This window comes from Furipterus horrens, unplaced genomic scaffold (assembly GCF_987537825.1).
Source record: "Furipterus horrens unplaced genomic scaffold, mFurHor1.1.pri manual_scaffold_5, whole genome shotgun sequence".
Lineage (NCBI taxonomy): Eukaryota > Metazoa > Chordata > Mammalia > Chiroptera > Furipteridae > Furipterus > Furipterus horrens.
Genome location: NW_028327175.1, coordinates 164,953,928 through 164,979,156, shown reverse-complemented (window position 1 = coordinate 164,979,156; position 25,229 = coordinate 164,953,928). Strand labels below are relative to the sequence as shown.

Sequence of the window (25,229 nt, the reverse complement as noted above, 5' to 3'; positions counted from 1 at the left end):
TTCAGGATGAAAATTCTCAAGAATCTGGAAGTACAACGAAATGTCCTTGACCTGATAAAGGGCACTATAGAAAATTCACAGCTGGCATTATATTTAATGTTGAGAGACTGAATGCTTTTTCCTTAAGATCAGGAATGCAGTGGTGGTACTCCTTTTCGAAGTTGTACTAGAGGTTCTAGACAATTCAAAAAGGCAAGAAAATATTTTTTTAATTATTCTGATCACAAGTTTTTTTAAGTATATTTTATTGATTATGTTGTTACAGTAGTTTCAGTTTTTTTCCCATTTGCTCCCCTCTGCCCAGTATGCCCATTCCTTCCAGCAATCCCATTCCCCTTAGTTCATGTCCATGGGACATGCACAAAAGTTCATTGGCTTCACCTTTTCCTATATTATTCTTAACATCCCCCTGTCTGTTTTGTACCAACTGATTATGCTTCTTAGTCCCTGAACCATTTCCCCATTTCTCCCCCTCCCCCATCCTAGCTGATAACCCTACAAATGATCCTCATACCTATGATTCTGTTCCTATTCTGTGCTTAGTTGGATTTTGTTTTTATTTTTTAGATTCAGTTGTTGATAGTTGTGAGTTTGTTGTCATTTTAGTGTTCATAATTCTGATCTTCTTTTTCTTAAGTAAGTCCCTTTGACATTTCATATAATAATGGCTTGGTGATTATGAACTCCTTTAGCTTTACCTTGTCTGGGAAGTACTTCATCTGCCCTTCCATTCTAAATGATAGCTTTGCTGGATAGAGTAATCCTGGTTGCAGGTTGCTTTTCATCACATTGAATACTACTTGCCAGTCCCCTCCTGCCTCCAAAGTGTCCTCTGAGAAATCAGCTGACAGTCCTATAGACATCCCCCTGTAGGCAACTCTTCCCCTCTCTCTAGCTGCCCCCAGGACTCTGTCTTTATCTTTCACCTTTGGCATCTCAATCATGATGCGTCCTGGTGTGGTCCCCTCTGGGTCCAGCTCACCCGGGACCCTTTGTGTTTCCCAGACCTGTATGTCTTATCTCCTTCACAAAATTTGGGAAGTTTTCCTCATTTTTTTCAATTCTTGCTTCTTCATTCTGTACTGGTTGGCTGTTTTTTTCTCCCTTATGTTCCAAATAATTGATTTGAACCCTGGTTTTCTTCCCTTCACCATTGGTTTTGTGTGGGTTTTTCTTCATTTCACTTACCATAGCCTTCACTTCTTTTCTTATGAGTTTGCCATACTCAAGCATATCTGTCAAACCTGTGAGCATCTTTATCACCAGTGTTTTGAATTCTTCATCTGTTAGGTTGTCTGTCTCATCTGTTAGGTTGCCTATCTCCTTGTCACTTAGTTCTCCCACTGGAACCTTGATCCATTCCCCCTTTTGGGTCATACTTCTCTGTCTCCTCATTCTGACAGGCTCCTGTGTTTCTTTGACTCTGTATCCCAGGTAGAGCTGTTGCTCCTGTTACATTATAAGGGGTGGAGCCTTAGGGATTCATCAGTACAGGGTGACCTGTTTCACCACGTTGTGGTGTTGTATGTGGGGGAGGGGTATGAGAGGGGACAATGTCACCTGCCCAGCACTCACCCCTTTTCCAGATACCTCTCCCACTTACACACTGGACCGGCACCCCTCTAGCTACTGCCCTGGCCGTCATCCCCAGAGTGGGTGGGTCTGTGGATGTTCTAGGACTGTGCAGGTCCTTTAAACGAGCAGACTCTGCTGATACCAGCAGTTTCTGCCTCCACCCCAACCCCTTCTGATGTGCACAGTCAGAAGCAATGAGGCTTGATTTTCCCTGGTGCTAGGACTGTGAGCTGCTAGGTCCAGTGAGGAGCTGGGAATGCTCCCCAGGTGTCCCTCCTGACTTTTTAAAATGTGGGACTGTGCTTTCTGCTGGCCTGCCACTGCTGCTGCCACTGCCACTGCTGCCACTATGACACTGCATCCTCTCCACCCTGGCTCTGCCCCTCTTACCTGTCTGGATGAGTATTTCTTCTTTTTATCTTTGGTGCTGGACTTCCATGCAGTTTGATTTTCTGGAACTTCTGGTTGTTTCTAGTTTTGAGGTATTTGTATTCCTTCTTAGTTGTGGAGGGAGACACAGCATGTCTATTTACACCTCCATCTTGGCTGGAAGTCTGATCACAAGTTTATTCAACACAAAATAATCCCTCCAAAACTTTACTGGGGTGATTGACGATGTCCACAACCAAATCTGCCTCTAAACTGGAATTCAGTTTGTGACCCAGTCCCAGCCTCAGCTTCCTTGTAGGCACTGGGGGGCACAGCCCTCAGTCGGTGTGAATCTTGCAGGTCTCTTGCCCTGCAGACCCTTTGGTCCTTGGCCTGCCAGGCTCAGGTCAGCTGAGGTAGAAAGTGGCAGGCATGAGCTAAAGGTGCAGGTGGAGGTAATCACAGAGATACTGGATGCCCTCATTACTAAGGTACTAGTAGAAATGTCTCCAGGCAAACTGTTTGTTCACATAACCTCATGACCTAGGTACTGCATGGTTTCATGATGTAGAGATTAGGCATATTCTTGTCTGCCAGCTGGGGGTGTTTAGGCATGTGCCCATCCTTCTTTGCCACCATCACTCTCTCCTTAAAAAGGAGTTTATAAATGGCAATTGGTTCTTCTTGGACATCAGCATTGCCAAAGGCTGCTCCATCTGAGGCCAGAGCTGGAAAGCAAGGCAAGAAAAGAGTTTTAAAAAGTCATCCGGATTGGAAAACAAGAAACACTTCATCTTTATTTGCACTTGATATTGTCATCTATGTAGAAAGCCCATTGGCATCTACAAAATCCTACTAAAATTATGTGAGTTTATCAAGGTTGCAGCATACAAGATCAATTTCCAAAAATCAATTGTATTTTGATATTCTAGCAATGAACAATTGAAAATTTTAAAGACAATTTAAATTCTAATGGAAATTAGAATGACTGTCATCAAAAAGACAAGAGATAAGCATTGGAAAAGGTGGGGAGAGAAGGGAACATTCGTGTACTGTTGGTAGGAATGTAAATTGGTGCAGCCACTATGGACAATGGTATTGAGGTTCCTCATAACTTTAAACATAGAACTAACATATCATCCCAGCAATTCCACTTCTGGGTATATACCCAAAGGAAATGAAAACATTATCTAAAAAAAAAAGAGTGAGAGAGAAATATCTATACTCCCATATTCACTGCAACATTATTCACAATAGCCAAGATGTGGAAATAACCTAAATGTCCATCAACAGATAAATGAATAAAGAAAATGTGATATACAGTATACATACAATAGAATATTATTTAGCCATGAGAAAGAAGTAAATCTTGCCATCTGCAACATAGATATAACTTGAGGGAATTTTGCTTAGTGGAATAAGCCAGACAGAGAAAGACAAATACTGTATGGTATCACTTTTATGTGAAACTAAAAAAAATTCAAACTCATAAAACACAAGAGTTAGAGAAGTTATTGCCAGGGGCTGGGGGTAGCAGAAATAGGAGAGGTTGGTAAAAGGATGCAGACTTTCAGCTGTAAGGCTGAATAAGGTCTGAGGATCTAAAGTATAATAACATAACTATAGTTGATAATACTATATTGTATAATTGAAATTTGCTAAGAGAGAAGAACTTAAATATTTGCACCACAAAAACATAGGAAACAACCCAGATGTATATGTGAGTTGATGGATGTGTTAATTAACTACATGGGGGAATCCTTTCACAATGTATATGTATATCAAATCACCACAATCTATACTTGCAGTATCTTATCATTGTATTTGTCAATTATATCTTAATAGAGCTTAAATTTTTGTTAAAAAATCCTTTACAATATCAAAAGTATTAACTATTTAGGGATGAATCTGGCAAAAGATGTGTAAGACTAGTACACAGAAAACTATGAATCATTACTGAGAGAAACTAAAGAAGGCCTAAATAAATGGAGAGATATACCATGTTCACAACTCAGGAGATGGTTAGAATATCCTTTCTCAAATTAATTCACAGCATTCAAATAATCCTAATCAAAATCCTAGCAGGCTTTTTTGTAGAAATTGACAAGCTGATTCTAAAATTCACATAGAAATACGACTTACAATAAAAACAACTTTGAGTTAACAACTAGTGAAATTGAAGCAGTAATTGAAAAACTCCTGGCAAACAAAAGCCCTCGACTGGATGGCTTCACAGGCAAAATTTACCAAACATTTAGGGAAGAGCTAGCTCCTATCTTTCTCAATGTATTCCAAAAAAATTCATAAAGAGGGAAGACTCTCAGACTCTTTCTATGAGGACAGTATTATCCTCATTCCAAAACCATGTTGAGACACCACAAAAAAAGAAAACTACAGGCCAATATCGCTGATGAACATATTATAGATGCTAAAATCCTCAACAGAATATTGACAAATGGATCCAGCAATACATTAAAAAGATCATACACCACAATCAAGTGGGATTCATCCCAGGGATCCAAGGGTGGTATAATATTAGCAAATCAACAAACATAATACACCACATAAACAAAATGAAAGACAAAAATCACATGATTGTATCAATACATGCTGAAAAAGCATTTGATAAAGTACAGCACCCATTTAAGATAAAAATACTAAGCAAAGTGGGAGTAGAGGGAGCATACCTCAACATAATAAAGGCCATATACAAAATACCTACAGCCAGTATCATAGTCAACAAGCAAAAACTAAAAGCTTTTCCCAACATCAGGAATAAGACAAGGGTACCTGCTTTCACCACTCCTACTTAACATAGTATTGGAAGTTCTAGCCACAGTAATCAGACAAAAAAAAAATTTTTTTAAAGCATGCAGATTAGAAAGAAGGAAATAAAACTGTCATTATTTGCAGATGACATGAGAGTGCACATAGGATATCCTATAGGCTCCACCAAAAGACTACTTGACCTAATAAGTGAATACGGCAAAATAGTGGGATACAAAATCAATATTCAGAAATCGAACACATTTTTGTACAGCAAGAATGAAATATCAGAGATAGAAACTGGGGGAGGGGGGATCCCATTTACTGTAGCAACAAGAAAAAATAAAGTACCTAGGAATAAAATTAACCAAGGAGGTAAAAGACCTGTTCTTGGAAAACTACAGAACACTGAAGAAAGAAATTAGGGAAGATACAAATAAATGGAAGCATATACCATGTTCATGGACTGGAAGAATTAACATCATTAAAATGTCCATACTACCCAAAGCAATCAATAGATCGACCACAATCCCTATTAAAATAATAATGACATATTTCACAGAATTAGAAAAAATATTTCAAAAATTTATATGGAAGTAAAAATGACCCCGAATAGCTTCAGCAATCTTGAGAAAGAAAAACAAAGTAGGTGGGATCACGATACCTGATGTCAAACTATATTACAAGGCCACTGTAATCAAAACAGTCTAGTACTAGCATAAGAACAGACACATAGATCAATGGAACAGAATAGAGAGCCCAGAAGTAAACCCATGTCTCTATAGTCAATTAATATTTGGCAAAGGGAGCAGAAGCATAATGTAGCCTCTTCAACAAATGGTGTTGGGAGAACTGGACTGGTACATGCAAAAAAATGAAACTAGACCACCAACTTACACCATACACCAGAATAAACTCAAAATGGATAAAAGACTTACACATAAGCTGTGCCACCATAAAAGTCCTAGAGGACTGGTGTGGTTCAGTAGATTGGGTCCTGGCCTGAGAACCAGAGGATTGATGATTGGATTCCTAGTCAGGGCACATGTCTGGGCTGCAGGCAGGTCCCAAGTTGGGGACGTGTGAGAGGCAACCACACATAGATGTTTCTCTTCCTCTCTTTCCCCTTCCTTTCAGTCTTTCTAAAAGTAAATACTTTTTTCTTAAAAAATAAAATAAAAATCCTAGAGGAAAACATAGGCAGTAAAATTTCAGCTATCCCACACAGCAATATTTTTGCCAATACATCCTCTAGGGCAAGGAAACAAAGGAAAAAATAAACAAATGGGACTACATCAAACTAAAAAGTTTCTGCTCAGCTAAAGAAAAAAATCAGCAAAATGAAAAGGGACCAATCGTATGGGAAAACATATTTGCCAATCATACCTCAGACAAGGGTTTGATCTCCAAAATATATAAAGAACTCATACAACTCAACACCAGGAAGACAGACAGTCCAATTAAAAAATGGGCAAAGGACCTGAACAGACACTTCTCCAAGGAGGACACACAGAGGTCCCATAGGCACATGAAAGGATGCTCAACATCACTGGCTACCAGAGAGATGCAAATTAAAGCCACAATGAGATACCATCTCACACCTATCAGAATGGCCATCATCAACAAATCAACAAACAAGTGCTGGTGAGGATCTGGAGAAAAGGGAACCTTAGTGCACTGTTGGTGGGAATGCAGACTGGTGCAGCCATTATGCAAAACAGTATGGAATTTCCTCAAAAAACTAAAAATGGAACTGCCTTTTGATCCAGTGATTCCACTACTGGGATTATACCCAAAGAATCCTGAAACACCAATTCAGAAGAACTTATGCATCCCTATGTTCATAGTAGCATTATTTATAATAGCCAAGTACTTGAAACAGCCTAAGTGCCCAACAGTAAATGAGTGGATTCAAAAAACTGTAGTACATTTACACAATGGAATCAATGCAGCAGGAAGAAAGAAGGAACTCCTACCTTTTGCAACAGTGTGGATGGAATTGGAGAGTATTATGCTAAGTGAAATAAGCCAGGTGGCAAGGGACAAATACCATATGATCTCACCTATAAAAGAAATCTGATGAACAAATCAAACAAATAAGCAAAATAGAACCAGAGGCATGGAAATAAGGAACTGACTGACAGTGACCGGGGGGTGGGGGTGGGGGGACCGGGGGGAGGAGGCAAAGAACAGGAAGGGTCCAGTCAATGAACAGGTATAAATGACCCATGGACATGGACATGAATCACAGGGTGTGGGAGTGGGGGTGGGAAGGGCTGGGGGAGCAACAGAGGAAAAATTGGGACAACTGTAAAGGAACAACAATAAAAAAAGGCAAAAAAAGAAAAGAAAAAATAAACAGCTACCTATAAGCTGAAAAAACAAACAAATTTTGAAACATAACAAAGTTGGACGTCTAATACTACCTGATTTTAAGACCTCTATAAAGCTACAGTTAATGAGATAGTGTGGTACTGGTATCAAGATAAACAAATAGATTGATGCAACAGTAAGAAACACACACACATACAAACAACTAATTTTCAACAAATTTGCAAAGACAATTGAGTGGAGGAAGTATAGTCTTTTCAATGAATGATGCTGAAACAGTTGGATGTGTATATGTAAAAGAGGAATTTCAAGCCATACCCCATACCATATGCAAAAATTTAGATCAAAATAGATCATAGACTTTACATGTAAAACCTAAATCTACAAAATTTCTAGAAATCTTTGTGACCTTGAATTAGGCAAAAATTTCTTAGATATGACATCAAACACATGATAAAGGAAAAATGATTAATTATACTTCATCAAAATTAAGTTTTTCTACTCTTCAAAAAATATTGTTAAGAGAAAGAAAGACAAGTCATACATTGGGAGAAACATGTGCAAATCTCATATCTGAGAAAGAATTTGAATCAAGAATATACAGGAGCATTTGAGACCTTGTTCCCCAGCATATGTTTTCAGTTTGGTTCAAATAAACATTTTTGTACCACTTTTAATTTTTTAAAAATAATATATAAAAGACTCTCAAAATCAATAAGAAAACAAACAATCCAATTAAAAGAATCAGCAAAATGATGTGAACATACACTTTCCTAAAGAAGATATACAAAGGCAAATAATAGTCAATAGGAAAATGCAAACTAAAGCACAATGAGATACCAGTATGCACCTATTAGAATAAATAGTTAAATTAAAAAGACTGACTATACCAAGTATTGGTGAGAATATAGAGGAGCAAGATACACTGCTGCTAAGAATGTAAAATTCTTTCAACAGTTTGACAGTCTCTTTGGGAAAGTAAACATACACCTAATATATAATCCAGCCCACTCCCAGATATTTACCCAAGAGAAATGAAAGCATAGGTCCATATGAAGACTTACAGACAAATGTTTGTGGCAGCTTTATTTGCAATAGCCAAAACCTGGAAACAACCCAAATGTCCATCAACAAATGAATAGACAAACAAGTGCTATATTTAAAAAACAAAGTGCCAAAGAGATATTTGCACACCCATGATTATAGCAGCATAATCCAATAGTCAATAGCCAAAAGGTGGAAGCAAGCCAGGTGTCCATTGATGTATGAATGAATAAACAAAATGGTATGTATGTTCATGCAATGGGATATTATTCAACCTTTAAAAGGAAAACAATTCTGACACATGCTCAAACCTGGAGGAACATTGAAGACACTATGTTAAGTGAAATAAGCCAGTCATAAAAAGACAAATACTGTATGATTCCACTTATATGTGATATCTAAAGTAGTAAAATTCATAGGGACAGAAAGTAAAAAGGTGGTTGCCAGGAACTTGGGGGAGGGAAGAATAGAAGTTATTGTTTAATGGGGACAGAGTTTCAGTTTTTCAAGATGAAAAGAGTTCTGTGAATGAATGCTGGTGGTAGTTGCACAAAATGTGAATGTATTTATTTAACATTAGTGAACTGTACAGTTTAAAATGGCTTAGATGGTAAACTTTAAGTTATGTGTATTTTACCACAACTAAAATTTTTTAAGTGCCAAAGGAAAAGATTCCTTATACTTTGAAAGAATCTGAGACAGCTTCCTGGAGGAGGTTTCAGTGAGTGAGGTCCAAGAAGGAGAATAAGATCTACCTAGAGAACAGGACTGGGCATCCCAGGCAAAGGACAGCTCAAGCAAAAGCAGGGAGGCTGGAGTGGCTGGAGGGTGTGGGGTAAGAAAGCCAGCAGCAGGGCACCCAGGGTTAGAGGGTATTAGGCTGAAAAGTAAACTGGGCTTACCCTGCAAGGGCCTCCCAACCTCAGTTAGAGAAGAGAGTCATTTGTAAACATCTACCCCAAGTGAGCCAGACCCACAGCACCACGGCTCCATCAAGACGGCCATTCGGGAAGGGAAAGACTTGGGGTCGGCTCTGGACAGTTGTCAAAAAATAAACATGTCCCTGGACATTCAGGAAATGCTCTGCAAGGCTGTGTCCAGGCGGGGCTGTTTGCTTATTTGTGACTTCCCTGCTTTCCATCACCCTGTCAGTGGTCACCCTGCCCCTATCCTGACCCGGGCACCTGGCCAGGCCTGGTCTCAGTCATTGGCTGCAGAAGAAAACCTGTCCCTAGGAGGGAAAGGGTGACAGGAGGGGCAACTGGAGTGCACATGGAAGGTCAATGAGTGAGTATGTGTGTCAGAGTACATTTGCACACAAAAAGGTCTGGCAGCGTTGTGAGTGGCAGAATGTGTGTGTGTGCACAGGTGTGTTTGTCTGCATGTGCACTCATGGCTCTGTGTGTGTGTGTGCACAGGTGTGTTTGTCTGCATGTGCATTCATGGTTCTGTGTGTACATGTGAAAGCTCATGCATGTCAGAAGTGTGTGTGCATGTCAGCGTGCGTGTGTGCATGTGTCACACAAGAGTAGATGTGGGCCTGGGTAAAGCAGTAGACTCTGGGTCCAGATGGACAGGGTTCAAATCCAACTTGGGCAAGTTAGCCTCTCTGTGCCTCAGTTTCTATATCTATTAAATAGGGAAAATAATATTATCTATCTCACAAGGTTGTGGTAAGAATTGAAATGAAGCCCTGGCTGCTGGGGCTCAGTGGATTGAGCATTGACCTGTGAGACAAGTGTCGCTGGTTCGATTCCCAGTCAGGGCACATGACTCGGTTGTACATCAGGTCCCCAGTTGGGGGCGCAAGTGAGAGGCAATCACAGAGTGATGTTTCTCTCCCTCTCTTTCTCCTTTCCCCTCTCTCTAAAAATAAAATAAACAAACAAATAAATAAATGATTTTTTAAAAAAGGATTGAAATGAACTCATGAATAAAATGCACTTTATCAAATAGTACCAGTACACAGTAAGTGCCTAATAAGTGCTATCAATTATTCATAAAGTTGCTCATGTGTGTGCACACACATGAGTATTAACTAGTGTGTATCTCTGGGTTCTGAGTATGACAATGTGAGCAGCTTTGCAGTCAATGAACATGAGCATCCTTGAGGGCACATGTGCTGGGATTTGGGAAAGAACAGCCATCACCAGCCAGGTGCCAGTCCAGAGGACACCTTCCCAGCCAGGCACCTACCCCCTAAGACCCCAGGCCCAGCCTCCCCTCGGAGGCAAGCGAGGCCTATGGGCAGCTTTCTTCTCTGCCCTGGGCTCGCTTCTTCCTGCCTGCCTTGGGCTGTTCAAGCCTCCTGTTATCTTTCCATTTCCTCAGGTAGGAGCATGGTTACTTTTTCTTTCAAAGGCTATTGACCCCAAAAAGAAATCAAGCAAGGGTCAGATATAAAAATCAACTTAATCCAGGGACTATGTTTCCTTGAAAAATAACAAAGGAACTCAACAACTCTGCTTTTTAAATCAAGAACAGTAAGCAGTGCCAATTCTTAAATTTCATATTATGTGAAATAATTTCATAAAGAATAACTCACTTTACAGATGTGAGGAATTCATCTCTTTTACAGGCATAACACATCCCACCAGGGTGTGGGCGGACCCAGTAGAAGGAGGAAAGAGAGACCAGGAAGAAAACCTGATATTGTGAAGATGAGCAGTTCATGAGGGAAGTAAACTTCAATCCAGCCTTCAGTGTTGATACAGATGAACCATGGCTCTTGAACTCCTATAACTCTCAAACTTTTACAGCTCCAATTCTAAACAGAAACAGAGGCCTTTGGAATCAGGCTGGCCTGGATTCAAGTTCCAGTTCTGCTGTCAGAAGCAGGGCTGCTATGTTAAACCCCCTGTCCCTGGAATTGTGCAATCCTGGAGCCCACTTACCAGGTATGTGAACTGACTGTAGTAGGATGAATGGTGACTCTAAAAAGATATGTCTGTGTCCTAATCCCAGAACCTGTGAGTATTACCTTATATGGCAAAACATGTAAGTAAAGGTTGTTGAGAGGAACAGCTTATTCTGTATTATCCTGATAGATTCTAAATCCAACAAGTGTCCTGAAAAGAGAGGCAAAGGGTCGGCCTGCGAATCAAGTGTCACTGGTTTGATTCCCAGTCAGGGCACATGACTAGGTTGCACATCAGGTCCCCAGTTGGGGGCGCGAGTGAGAGGCAACCACACAGTGATGTTTCTCTCCCTCTCTTTCTCCTTCCCCCTCTCTCTGAAAATAAATAAGTATAAAATAAAAATAAATAAATAAATAATTTTTAAAAAATAATAAAAGAAAGAGGCAGAGGGAAATTTGAGACAGACAAGAAAAGAAGACACAGACACATGAAGGAGAAAGTGATATTAAGATGGAATCCAAGATTGGAGGGGAAATAGTAACAGTTCCTTTTTTCCTCCAAGATTTTTTTAAGATTAAATAATGAAATGAATATACAGTTAGTTGTGGAACTCAAGATCCTGCTTTAAGATACAGAGTAGCTATATTAACCTCTCAGCACTCAATACTGGGGACACATGGTAAGCAAGATACAGTATCAGCATCACAGTGAGAATTTGAACTTTATATCTGCCTTGGAGGCCTCAAGATCTGATTCTCTGCCTTCCTCACCTCCTGATTTCTAGCAACATCCTAGAGCAATTCAATTTCCCTGTCTCTAATTCTCTACCAATACCTATTCTCTTTTCTTCCTTTTAGCAGCAGCAACTGCTGAGTGTCAGCTAGACACACTGCTCTCCAAAAGAGACTTCACTTCCCAGACTCCCTTGCAGCTAGACATGGCCTTCTAAGTTGCAGCCAGTGAAATGTGGGAGGAAGTGATGCATATCCTCAGAAGGAAGCTGCTTGCCCTCCCTTTTCTCCTTCTCTTCCTGAAACCTACAAGGTGGATTGGTGGGGTCTATTTCAGCCAGGCAGATGAGGACAACGCTCCAGAGATATGGAGTGCCTACTTAATTTACATTAACTAAAATTAAAAATTCAGTTACTTTAGCCACATTTCAAGTGCTCAGTAGACATATGTGGCTAGTGGCCACTGTAGTAAACATAGAGAATATATCCATCTTCACCAGCAGTTCTGTTGGACAGCATTGTCCTGGAGGATGTGGAGCAACAACACAGAAGGAACCTGGGTTTTTGGACAACTTTAAGAAGCAGAGTCACCCTAGAGCCTCCCTGCCTTGAGTGCTTCCCACCTTATATTTTCATGAGAGAGGAGTAAACACTCTATCTTTATCAATTTGTCAACTCCTTTTTCATTTAAGTTACCAGGGCAGTTTCTGAAGCTTGTAACTAAGACTGTTGACTGTTATAAAAAAATAAGTAATACAGAAAAGATAATGAGGGGCTGCTGATATAGTCTAATGGAGCAGGGAGGGCTTTCTTGAGGAAGTATTATTTATGCTGAGATCTTTGCCACTTCCTCTGCCCTTAGTAACAGGGTAGTGTTGACCTCTTTGGGTCATTCAGTGCCCAGGCCAAAGTGGTGTACACATTGTAAGAGAGGATATTCCTCCCAAAAAATGTACCTAGATTTATTTATCCACAGGAAATGGCTGATCCTAGTTCTGGGGCAGGAATAGGTGAGCATCTAGCAAGGACTTCTGAAGACCCCTAAGGTAGTGTCAAAAGGATTCAGGAGCCAACTGAAGTGCTCTCACTGGTCAAATCAGTAGCAAGTTGGGCATCCATAAGAAAACTAACTTCAGCCCTGGCTGGCTAGCTCAGTTGGTTAGAGTATTGTCCTAATAAGCTAAGGTTGCAGGTTTGTCCCTGATCAGGACACACACAACAATCAGCCAATGAATGCTTAATAAGTGGAACAACAAAGCAGTCTCTCTATATATATCTCTCTCTCTTTCTAGCTCTCTCTCTCTCTTTCCCTTCCCCCATTTTCCTTTCAGTCTCTCTAAAATCAATAAAAGAAAAATTTTAAAAGAAAACTAACTACAATGTATTAAAATGTAACAAATGTGTTTAAATCTTTGACTTCATAATGATACTAAAAGCAAACAAAACAACAAACCCAAGAGGGTGATAGGAAACACTTGTTCTTTTGAAGTCTGGTAAATAAAAAGATTATTCCACTCTTATCCTGCCTTGCCTATATGAACTGTCCCACTGGGTAACCAAATAGTAGATGAGAAGTTTCTCTATTCTGGCAAATGAAGATCAGATGATAGTTTATGCAGCCCCTTATGAATTTATGGATCTAGATGTTGAGTATCAATGTTTCCTAATATCCCCCAAAGATAATCAGATGTTATGTGTCTCCTCTTGGAAGATACGCCACCACTACTGAGGTAACCTTGTCAAAAACAGAAACAAAAACCTGAATCTTCCATGGCTCATGTGGCTCAGTGGATTTTGAACTGAAAGGTCATTGGTTCAATTTCTAGTCAGGGCACATGCCTGGGTTGCGACCCAGGCCCCTGGTTGGGGGCTGTGAGAGGCAGCCAACTGAAGTTTCTCTCTCACATCAATGTTTCTCTCCCTCTCTTTCTTCTTCCCTTCTCCCCTCTGAAAATAAATAAAATCTTTTTTAAAAACCTGAATCTGATCAAAGCTTGAAACCCAACTTCCAACTTACAGGAAATTCAGAGTCCAGAGGCGCTTGCTAAACATATGACTAGAAAATTCGGGTTGTGAGAAACTCTTCTGAACAAAAATCTAGTTTCTTCAAAAAATCAGGGGACTTCCAGCCAAGATAAAGGCATAGACAGACACACTGCATCTCCCTCCACAACTAAGAAGGAATACAACTACCTCAAAACTAGAAACAACCAGAAGTTCCAGAAAATCAAACTGCATGGAAGTCCAACAAACAAAAATATAAAGAAGAAATACTCATCCAGACAGGTAGGAGGGGCAGAGAGGACGTGGTATAGTGGTGGCAGCGGTGGCAGCGGTGGCAGCAGCAGGCAGCAGCAGGCCAGCGGAAAGCACAGTTACACATTTTAAAAAGTCAGGAGGGACACCTGGGGAGCATTCCCAGCTCCTCACCAGACCGCACAGCTCCTGGTCCCAGCGCCAGGGGAAATCAAGCATCATTGCTTCTGACTGTGCAACCAGTGGGGGTTGGGGTGAGGCAGAAACTGTAAGCCTCTCAGCAGAGTCTGCTTGTTTAAAGGTCCCCACAGTCCCAGAACATCCACAGACCCACCCACTCTGGGAACGATGGCCAGGGCAACAGCTAGAGGGGTGCCAGTCCCATACAGGAGTGGGAAAATTGCCTAGAAGAGGGGTGAGTGTTGGACAAGTGGCATTGTTGCCCCTCGGACCACTCCCCAACATACAGCGCCACAATGTGGTGAAACAAGTTGCTCTGTACTGACGAATCCCTAAGGCTCTGCCCCTTACAACGTAATAGGAGTGACAGCTCTATCTAAGACACAGAGGCAAACAAACACACGAGCTTGTTAAGATGAGGAGACAGAGAAGTATGGCCCAAAAGAGGGAATGAATCAAGGTCCCAGTGAGAGAAATAAACGATGAGGAGATAGCCAACCTAACAGGCGCAGAATTTCAAACACCGGTGATAAAGATGCTCACAGGCTTGGCAGATATACTTGAGTACATCAAATGCATAAGAGAAGAAGTGAAGGCTATGCTAAGTGAAACGAAAGAAAATCCACACAAAACCAGTGGTGGAGGGAAGAAAACCGGGGTTCAAGTCAATGATATGGAACATAAGGAAGAAAAAAAACATTCAACCATAGCAGAATGAGGAAACAAGGATTGGAAGATATGAGGAGAGGCTTGTGAACCTCTGGGACAACTTTAAATGCGCCAACATCCGAATCATAGGGGTGCCAGAAGGAGAAGAGGAAGAGGAAAAAATTGAAAACTTGTGTGAAAAAATAAGGGAGGAAAACTTCCCAAATTTTGTGAAGGAAATAGACATACAAGTTCAGGAAGCATGGAGAGTTCCAGGCCAGCTGGACGCAGAGGGGACCACACCAAGACACATCATAATTAAAATGCAAAAGGTGAAAGATAAAGAGAGAATCCTAAAAGCATCAAGAGAGAAGCGGAAAGCTGCCTACAAAGGGGTGCCTGTATAGGACTATCAGCTGATTTCTCAGAAGACACTTTGCAGGCAAGAAGGACTGGCAAGAAGTATTCAATGTGATGAAAAGCAAGGACCTACAACCAAGATTACTCTACCCAGCAAAGCTATCATTTAGAATGGAAGGGCAGATGAAGTGCTTCCCAGACAAGGTAAAGCTAAAATAGTTCATCATCACCAAGCCATTATTATACGAAATGTCAAAGGGACTTACTTAAGAGAAAGAAGATCAAAATTATGAACACTAAAATGACAACAAACTCACAACTATCAACAACTGAATCTAAAAAGTAAAAACAAAATCCAAGTAAGCAAACCAGAATAGGAACAGAATCAGAGTTATGGGGATCATTTGTAGGGTTATCAGCTGGGGGGGGGGATGGGGAAATGGTGCAGGGATTAAGAAGCATAATCGGTTGGTACAAAATAGACAGGGGGAAATTAAGAATAACATAGGAAAGGGTAAAGCCAAAGAACTTGTATGCACAACCCATGAACATGAACTAAGGAGGGTGGGACTGTTGGAGGGAAGGGGGGTACTGGGAAGAGGGGAGCAAAGGGGAAAAAACTGGAACTACTGTAACAACATAATTAATAAAATACACTTAAAAAATCAACTTTAAGAAAAGAAATAGAGTAGGAGATTATGTATTGAAAAAGACTTAGAAAAATGCTCAACATTACTAATCATCGGAGAGACACAAATTAGAACCACAATGAGCCATCTCCTCACACCTGTCAGAATGACTATCATCAATAAGTCAACAAACAGCAGGTGTTGATGAGGATGTGGAGAGATGGGAACCCCAATGCACTATTGGTGGGAATGCAGACTGGTGCAGCCACTGTGGAAAACAAGATGAAATTTCCTCAAAAAATTAAAAATGGAGCTGCCTTATAACCCAGCAATTCCAACTCTGGGAATTTATCCTAAGAAACCCGAAACACTAACTCTAAAGAATATATGCACCTCTATGTTTGTTGCAGCATTAGTCACAATAGCCAAGATCTGGAAACAGCCTAAGTGCCCATCAGTAGATGAGTGGATAAAATGTGGTACATTTACACAATGGAATACTACTTAGCCATAAAAGAAGAAAATCTTACTTTTTGAAATAGCGTGGATGGACCTGGAGATTATTATGCTACATAGAATAAGCCAATCAGAGAAAGACAAATACCATATGATCTCACTTATGTGTGGAGTCTAATGAACAAAATAAACTGACAAACAAAAGAGAAACAGAGGCATGGACCCAGGGAACAGACTGACAACTGTCAGAGGGGAGGAGTGTTAGGGGACTGGATGAAAGAAGGTGAAGGGCTTAAGCAAAACACACACACACACACACACACACACAGTATATATATGAAACATATATATACAAATGTGTGTGTGTGTATGCATGTGTACAAAACACATAGACAGACACAGTGTGATGATAGCCAGAGGAAAAAGGTGTGGAGGGTTAGTGGAGGTGGGTAAACAGGGTGGAATAGGGATGAAAAGAGACTTTGTTTGGCATAATGGGAACACAATGCAGTGTGCAGATGATATTTTATTGAGTTGTACACTTGAAACCTGTAAGTTTTTGCAAACCAATGTCATCCCAATAAATTCAATTAAGAAGAAAAAGACTTAGATATATATCAACTAATCACAATGTGTGGGCCTTATTTTGATCCTGACACAGAAAATAAATTTGTTTCAAAGTATGGCATTAATGAAACATTTGGAAATTTGCATATTGACTGGATATTTCATGATCTTAAGGAATTTTTATTAATTCTTTTAGGTGTAATGGTATTTTCAGATGAAACGATGAGATGTGGATTTGCTTCAATATAATGTATAAAAGGTGGAAGTAAATGGGGATATGGATGAAAAAAAATGGCCATGAGTTGATAATTGTTGAAGTTGAGTGATGGGTACACAGGGGTTCATTGTATAATTCTCTTTCTGTTTAAATATTTGAAAATTTCTGTTTGACATTTTCTTTTCTTTTTTTAAGATTTTATTTATTTAATCTCAGAGAGAGGAGAAGGGAGAGAGGAAAAAAAGGAAGGGAAACATCGTGTGCAAGAGAAACAGCGATCAGTTGCCTCTCGCAACCCAGGCATGTGCCCTGACTGGGAATTTAACCAGCAACCTTTTGCTTTGTGGGAGGATGTCCAAAAAACTGAGCCATGTTGGTCAAGGGTGTCATTTTTTTTAAGTATCCTTTGGTATTGCCCTGGCCAGTGTGGTTCAGTTGGTAGGAATGTCCTCCTGTAACCGAGGGGTTGCAAGTTTAATTCCGGGTCAGGGCACTTATCCAGGTTGCAGGTCCAATCCTGGGCGCGTACCATCCCAGTCCAGATGCATACAGGAGGCAACCACTCTCGATATTTCTCTCACACATCAATGTTTCTCTCTCTCCCTTCCTCTCTAAGAACAATGGGAAAAAAATGTTCTCAGGTAAGGATAAAAAACAAAATTTTTTTTAAAAACAATCCTTTCTTCTCTTTATCTTTTTGAAGACTTCTAAAAGTTGTTTGTTTTTTGTTGTTGTTGTTGTGTTTTTTTTTTTAATTCACCACACACAAAATCCCAGGGCACAAACCAAGATGACTGGACAAAGGTTCCCTCCCCTGCCCTACCAAGAGCCACCTCCTTCTACCAACCCACACACCTGCCCCACGCCTGTCCATGGACCTCACTGGCTATCCCTGCTACTGAGTCTTTTGTCGTTGTTTTAATAACTACTTTATTGTGATATAATTCACATACTACACAATTCACACATTTAAAATGTATGATTCAATGGTTTTTGGTATAGGCACTGATGTGTACAACCATCACCACAGTCGATTTTAGAACATTGCCACGGGGTCCTTATCACATACCCACTCTAAAAATTAATACCTTCAATTCTTACACAAAAGGAGTTGGAGTCTTGATAGTCTTGATCCTTTCTCTCCCAGAAGGCCTTTGCCACTTTCATACCAGCTTTCCCACAATGATAGAAGTTCCATGTATCATTTACTTTACACAAACAAAGTGACGCCTCACTGGCCACCCTGCCACAGAATAATGAACGACAGCCTTCCAGGCCCAGGCCCAGCATGAGCAGAGGCCCCAAGGCATGAAGCTGTTAGTGCACATGGGATCAACAGGAATCTTTAAGTCAGTCAGAGGTGAAAGAGGAAGCTGGAGATGGAGAAATCAAGGCGGGGCTGAGGAGACTAGTCCCTGAACACTGTAGGGGCTGCAGGCACCCCTGCCCAGAGGGGTAGGAGCCACTCCCCTCTGCCCTCCTGCCAGGCAGGAAACCCCTGGGCCATCACCACCCCTTTCCTGTCCCACTGCCCCACTCCTGAGGCCTGCAAATCACGCAGATCGCTGAGCCCTGGCAGTCACACCGTTCAAAGCAGTAGTTTCCTTTATTTGAAGGCAAGGGATGTTTCCACTGTGGGCAGGCCCGCCAGGAGCCCTTTTCCCTTCCCATCCTCCCTTCCCAAGGAATCAATCTTCTTAAGCCTTATCCTCCCGGAGACCATCTGGATGAAAACCATTCAGGAAGCTCGGCCGGGTACTAAGCCCAAAGCTTTCATCCATCTTGCCCTGTCAGAGCCCAGCACTCCAGCCTTAAAGAATTCTTCTGGCTGGGGCCACCGCAGACCTCCAGCCACAGGAGAAAATCCTACCTGCATTCAGAGCTGCACATTCCAGACAGCTCCAGAGGACCCTTGGTCCCACTCTCCTGTGTCACCCAATTGTAATATCCAGAAAAGTAGTATGGCAGAGTGAGAAAAGTTTATATAAACTGAGGGTTGGAACCTTCTCTGCTGTGTGACCTTAGCCAAGTGACTTGACCTCTCTGAGCCTCAGTATCCTCATGAGTAAAGTTGTGGTGAATAAAACCCACCCACCTTGGGAACTGTGGTAAAGATTAAATGAGCTTCAAAATTCCTCTCCTCCTCATTTATTCTGCTCCAGCCTTCTTGCTGTTCCTTGGACTCTCCAACCATCCTCCCACCTGAGAATCTTTGCACTTGCTGTTCCCTATACCTGGAAATTCTTTCCCTGGATATCCATATGTATGACTCATCTCTTTCAGGTCTCAGCTCAGGTTACCTTGTCAGAGAGACCTTCCTTGACCAGCCTACCTAAAATAGACACCACTACTGCCACCATTCCTCTCTAGCCTTTATGTGCTTTAATTTTCTTCAAAGCCCTCAATACTACCCAGAATATTAGAGAGTAATGTGTTTATTGACTGCCTATCTTCCCCACTGGAATGTAAGTACAGTGAAGGCAGAGACCATGTTATGTTTTGTTCCCTGCTGCATCCCCAGTGCTGGGACAGTCCCAGGTACAAAGAAGACACTCAACAAATATTTAACTAGTAGAACCATCAATGGTTGATTGCATGAATGAGCCGCCTTGCACAGAACCTTGCCCATCACTGGTGCTCAGTAAATTGGAGTTATTATTGTTACTAATTTGGACATGTTGAGAGAGGCATGAGGGGTCTGGACTGCTGGTAACAGACGGGGCTAAGGAGAAGAGCTTAGATGGGACTCAAAGCCACCCATAGCCTGTTCTGAGGCCAAACCCCATAGGCCATGACATTTCGCCAAGGCAGGGATTTGCCATCAGAGAACTCTCCACCCTGAGGGGACCTTGAGCCCCACCCATTGCAAACCCTGCCTCCAGTGTCCTCTTGGAGCTAGGTCGGGGTAGGAAGGGGATTGGGATGGGCCTGGTCTTGCTGCTAGACAAGACCTTCTCACCTAGATGGATACCCAGCTAGCTTCAGTAGTGGGATTAATAAGAGGCTCTCTGTCCCTATAGGGAGCCCAAGCATCAAAAGAGAGTGGCCACCAGGACTGAGTCTGTGGGGGACCCCCAGGCCACGTATGGAATTAGGCAGTCCCAGCCCAAAAAACCAGAGAGCAGGGTCATGAGTCTAGACTAAATGGTGCCTCCGGGGACCTGGGGTTTCCCAATCCAGAACATGCTGGGCCCTAGAGTTATGAAGGGAAGAGCTAATCTGTGTGGAAAGGCCAGCTCCATTTCTCTAACTGTGTGACCTCAGGCAAGTCACTTAACCTCTCTGAACTTCAGTGTTCCTTCTGTCAGATACAAATAATGAAATCTACCTCAAGATGCTGGCAGGATGATTATTAAGAATAATGTTACCATCTACAAGCATTTTTCTGTTATAGCAGTGTTACCTTATCTCCTTGGATCCTCAAAACTTCCCTAACATTTGGGTATTTCCATTCCTACTTCACAGAGGAAGTAACTGAGGTTCAGAGAGGGCAGAGACCGGCCCCAAACCACACAGCTAGTTAGAATCAGAGCAAAATTCAGACTCAAGCCTGCTGGTTATAAAGTCCCATTTTAACCACCATCTAGAGAATGCACTTAATGCCCCAGCACCTGTCCAGGCACCAACAGATTCCCAAACAAAGTGAATTTTCTTCTCCTTCCCTGAGCTTCAGGTCTGCATGCAGGTGAGCCTAGCTATGGGGGCCGCAGGGACAGGGAGCCAGGGGGCCCTTAGGCTGGGTTGAGGCTGCAGTAACAGCCCCCACACCACCCCCAGCAAAACACAAGTATCCTGGGCTGGCTTCCTGCTTCCAGCAAGTTATGAGAACCTTCCCCAATACCTCCTCCTCAGCCCATGCTAGCTGGGGTCATCCTCACAGAGGAAGTTCAACCAGGTCAGGCCCGCCCTTTCCCACAGCCCTGGAGTGACCCTCCACAGCTTGTCCACTCACCTCTGGGCCAAGAATCCCCAGAGGCCCCCGCCCAGGGGCCTGTGTAGTTATGCTGCCATTGGCATTGCAACCTCGATAGAGGACAGCCTAATTCATGTATGACCCACACCAATAAATCAGAGAGAGTGGGGGGATATTCATAAATCCATATCAAACAGCCCCCAAATTATGACAGATGACATGGCAGTCATAAAATTGCACAAGCAAAACTCACCAAGTCATTAATTTCATGGCCGTAGAAAATAAACAGACACATTTTTTCGCAGCCCTAATAAATTTTTAAAAACTCAAAGAATGGTCCATCTGCTTCGAATAATTTTTAATTTCCTATTCTGTCTCATATCCATTAGCTATTCCACTGAGATATTTGCTAAATTCTTTCATTTACCTCCTCCCATCTGTATTCAATTACCCTATTCCCAAATAGAGTGAGTTTTTGTTTCTCCTAAGCGCGGGACAAAATACCCCCGCCTGTACCTTAAAGCAAATGTTATGTGTGTTTTATTATCTGTTAGACTGTATGAGTCATTCTAACTCGATTGCCTGTTCGGAAAGGCTTGGAGAGCAATCTGATTTTGATGTTTTCTGGCTTGGGTGGAAAACACCTGCCCGATTCTCAAAGCTAATCTATTAACATGGTAAATGCTGTAGCAGATGTTCCTGAGTGAGCGAGGGGCCGCGCTGGGCTGTGACCGGCCCAGAGTATCAGGCGCACAGTGGAAATACTCAGAGATCAGAGGCCAGCAGCGCCACTGGGGGCTGAGCTGTCACGAAGTCACATTTTCCGTCTGCCCCCAGGCTCAGGCTGCCTGGTGACTCCTCACTGCCTCTCGGGGCTCTCAGCAGTCACTCAAGATGAAAGGACATTTCAAGGTCACCTGGTACACTCCGCTGTACCCTTGTTTTCTACAGAAGGGAGATTGAAGCCCAGAGAAGAGGTGTGTCTTATCCATAGCCACACAGCAAACTCAAAAAGGAGAACATCCTTAGAGGCTACAGATTCTCCTAGAGTAGACCCTGCAACGTGCTGAGACTCACTTCGGGGAGCTGAAGTGGGGAGAGGAGGTGGATTCTGTGAGCACACCTTTCCCTCCAATGCCTTCTACCTGGGAAAACAAGATCACTTAGGCACTGTTCAATTTAAAATTCTTTGCAGGCCATCATTCCTCAGCCTTCAGGAGCTGGGCCAGACCCATGACAGGGTGGGGAACTGGGAAGCAGGCTGAGGGGCTAAAGGCCTACTCCAGAGTGGGCTAGTTTCAACACTGTATACACATTGGAAGCTGCAAAGCTCTGTGAACATGGACTTCCAGACCAAGCTGCAGATCTGGGGAGAAATTAGGGTCCCCAAAGCCACCCATGTTAGGATCCACATAGCTGCACTGTATATGCCCATATCCTCTCATTATTTCCACGATGCTAATGGCTCCTTACTATTGGCACCTGCAACACTGCCTGGGAGCTTTGTGTGACCTGGAATCATAGTAGACCCTCAGGACAGGCCTGAGGTACCAGGGACTTGAGGCCCCCAAGAGCATCCCTCAAACAATGATGGATGGGAGTTGGTGTGTAAAAACCCCAGCTCCATCCCCTCTTGGATGTGACAATTCTGAGACAAGAATTCTATACTAATTGTTCTCAACCAGGTACAATCTTGCCCCCAAGAGGACATTTGCCAATGTCCAGACATTTTGGTTGGATGGTTGCTATTGGCTTCTAGTAGGTAGAGGCTCGGGTGCCACTAATATCCTACAATGTGCAGGACAGCCCTTCCCCTGAAAACAATAATTATCTAGTCTAAAATATCTGCAGTGCCAATGTTCTGTACCCTCTCCCAGAGGTCCCCAGATGCCCACAGCAATAACCTGCTCATTCAGGCACACTCTCCTGACTTCTTTCCCCTCCCTGGCCCACTTCCCCACACTCATTCCAGCACTTCCCAGGATCACCTCCCACATAACTACTTTTATTCAAATCTTCATCTCAAGGTCGGCTTCTTAGGGGACCCAATCAAAGATCATTCATACTACAGTCATGGTGACAATGTTGGAAGGATCTCAAAGACTTGGGTTCCTATTTTAGCCATCTACACTCTTACCACACACAGTCAGTCCCAGGGATATCCACACTGATGTGGCCACTTGAGGACATACACATGAAGCCACACCAGATCAGCTTGGGCAGGAGGTCCTTTGGTTCTACTCTGGTGCAAAAGCTGATGGGAGCTTGCTCACCTGGAAAAGTAATGCAAGACTTGAGTATCTACTCAATGCAACCCCTATCAGAATCCCAGCTGACTTCTTTGTAGAAATTGACAAGCTGATTCTAAAATTCATATGGAATTACAAGGAACCAGAAGTACTCAAAACACTCTTGAAAAAAAGAGAGGAGAAGGATTCACACTTCCTGATTTCAAAACCTGCAACAAAGCAATAGTAACCAAGATAGTGTGGACTAGCACAAAAAATAGATATATAGATCAATGGACTGAATTGAGAGTCCAGAAATACCCATATATCTGTGGTCAAGTGACTTTCAATAAGGGTATCAAGACCATTCAATGAAGGAAAAATAGTCTTTTCAACAAATGATAGCAGGACAACTAGTTATCTATATGCAAAAGAAAGTTAGACCCTTACCTCACACCATATACACAAATTAACTCAAAATGGATCAAAGACCTAAATGTAAGAACTAAAACTATAAAACTCTTAGAAGAAAACATGAGGGTGAATCTTTATGATCTTGAATTTGGCAAAGTATTCTTAGATATGATTCCAAAAGTATGAGCAATAAAAGAAAAAAATAGATAAAATGGATTTCATCAAAATTGAAAGCTTTTGTGCTTCTAAGGACTCTATCAATAAATTAAAAATACACCCCATGGACTGGGAAGAAGTATTTGGAAATCATATATCTGATAAGGGACTTATATTATTAAGTACTCATGAATTTAGAACTATTTTCTCTTGGTGAACTTAAATTTTATATATTGACCTTCTGTATCTCTAATGACTTTTTTTCTTTAAAGTGTATATTGTCTGCTATTATAACTATGCCAGTTTTCTTTTTGTTAGTATTTTTCTTGTATTCTTTCACTGTTTTACTTACAATTTCTTCAAGTTTTAGACGTCCCTCATGTAAGCAGCATTTGGTTATTCTTTTGTTAACCCAATCTGATAGTCTATATATTTTAACTGGAGAATTAAGTCTCTTTATATTTATAGAGATTAAAAATATATTTGGCTTTGTTTCTATGATCTTGTTTTGTGTTGTAATTTGTCCTTCCTCCTAGGGTTTTCTTTTTGTCCTCTTTGTTGCATTGTTTTGAATTGATTGAGGATTTTTACTCATTGCATTTTTTAATCCATCTATTAGTGTGGAAGATAGGCATTCTATTTTTTATTCTTCTATTGGTGACTCGGTATTTTGAAATGATTACCTAACTTAACATAGTCTAAAGTTAATCAATAACTTACCTTTTTCCTGAACGATGCAAAGTACTTTGAAAGCTTTAATTCCATTGAATTAAGGACCACCCTTTTAGCTCCATCTCTTATTTAACCCCATGGACTAGACATTGTTTTAGACAGTCAATGTGTTTGTTTAGATTTACCTATCATTTCTTATATCTCAGACTTTCTTCCTGAGATCCTTTTTCTTCTCAAGTTCATCCCTTGGAAATTCTTTTAAGAGGGGTCTGTTGTTTATAAAGTCTCTCTATTTTAGCATAAGTAAAAATGCTTTATTTCCACACTTATTCTTATTTTCTTGCATTTTTAGTAAATTATAACTCACATACCATAAAATTCACCCTTTGAAAGTATACAGTTCAGTGGCTTTAGTATACTCATAAGATTTTACAAACATCACCGCTATCTAATTCCAGAACATCTCATCACCCAATCGCCCAAAAAAGAAACGCCATGTCCATTAGCTGTCCCTCCACATTCCCCCCACCCTCACCCAAGTCTCTGACAGCCATGAATCTACTTTCCATCTCTATGGATTTGCCTTCTGGACATTTCATATAAGTGAAATCATATACTTTGTGGCCTTTCTGACTGGCTTCTTTTGCTTAGCATAATGTTTTCAATGTATATCGATGCTGAAGTATATGTCAAAACATCAACCCTTTTAATGGCAAGTAATACTCTATTGTATGAATATGCCACATTTTTAAATTCATTTATAAGTGAATTGACATTTATATTTTAAGAAATTATTTAAGTCTTATTAGGGACTGGGGTATACAGTCCTTAGTTGGTGTGATTTTTCAAAAACTCTTTC

General features: G+C 41.4%; 1 pseudogene across 1 annotated transcript in view; it reads right to left on the bottom strand.

Annotated features, from left to right (window-relative positions):
- Positions 1–1,427: 1,427 nt before the first annotated feature.
- The window catches only part of LOC150010321 (small ribosomal subunit protein eS10 pseudogene), a 39,809-nt pseudogene continuing 16,007 nt past the window's right edge, over positions 1,428–25,229 (bottom strand). The window contains exon 4 of the transcript XR_016511396.1: positions 1,428–2,672. The product of XR_016511396.1 is annotated as a small ribosomal subunit protein eS10 pseudogene (transcript). The remainder of the gene's footprint in view (positions 2,673–25,229) is intronic.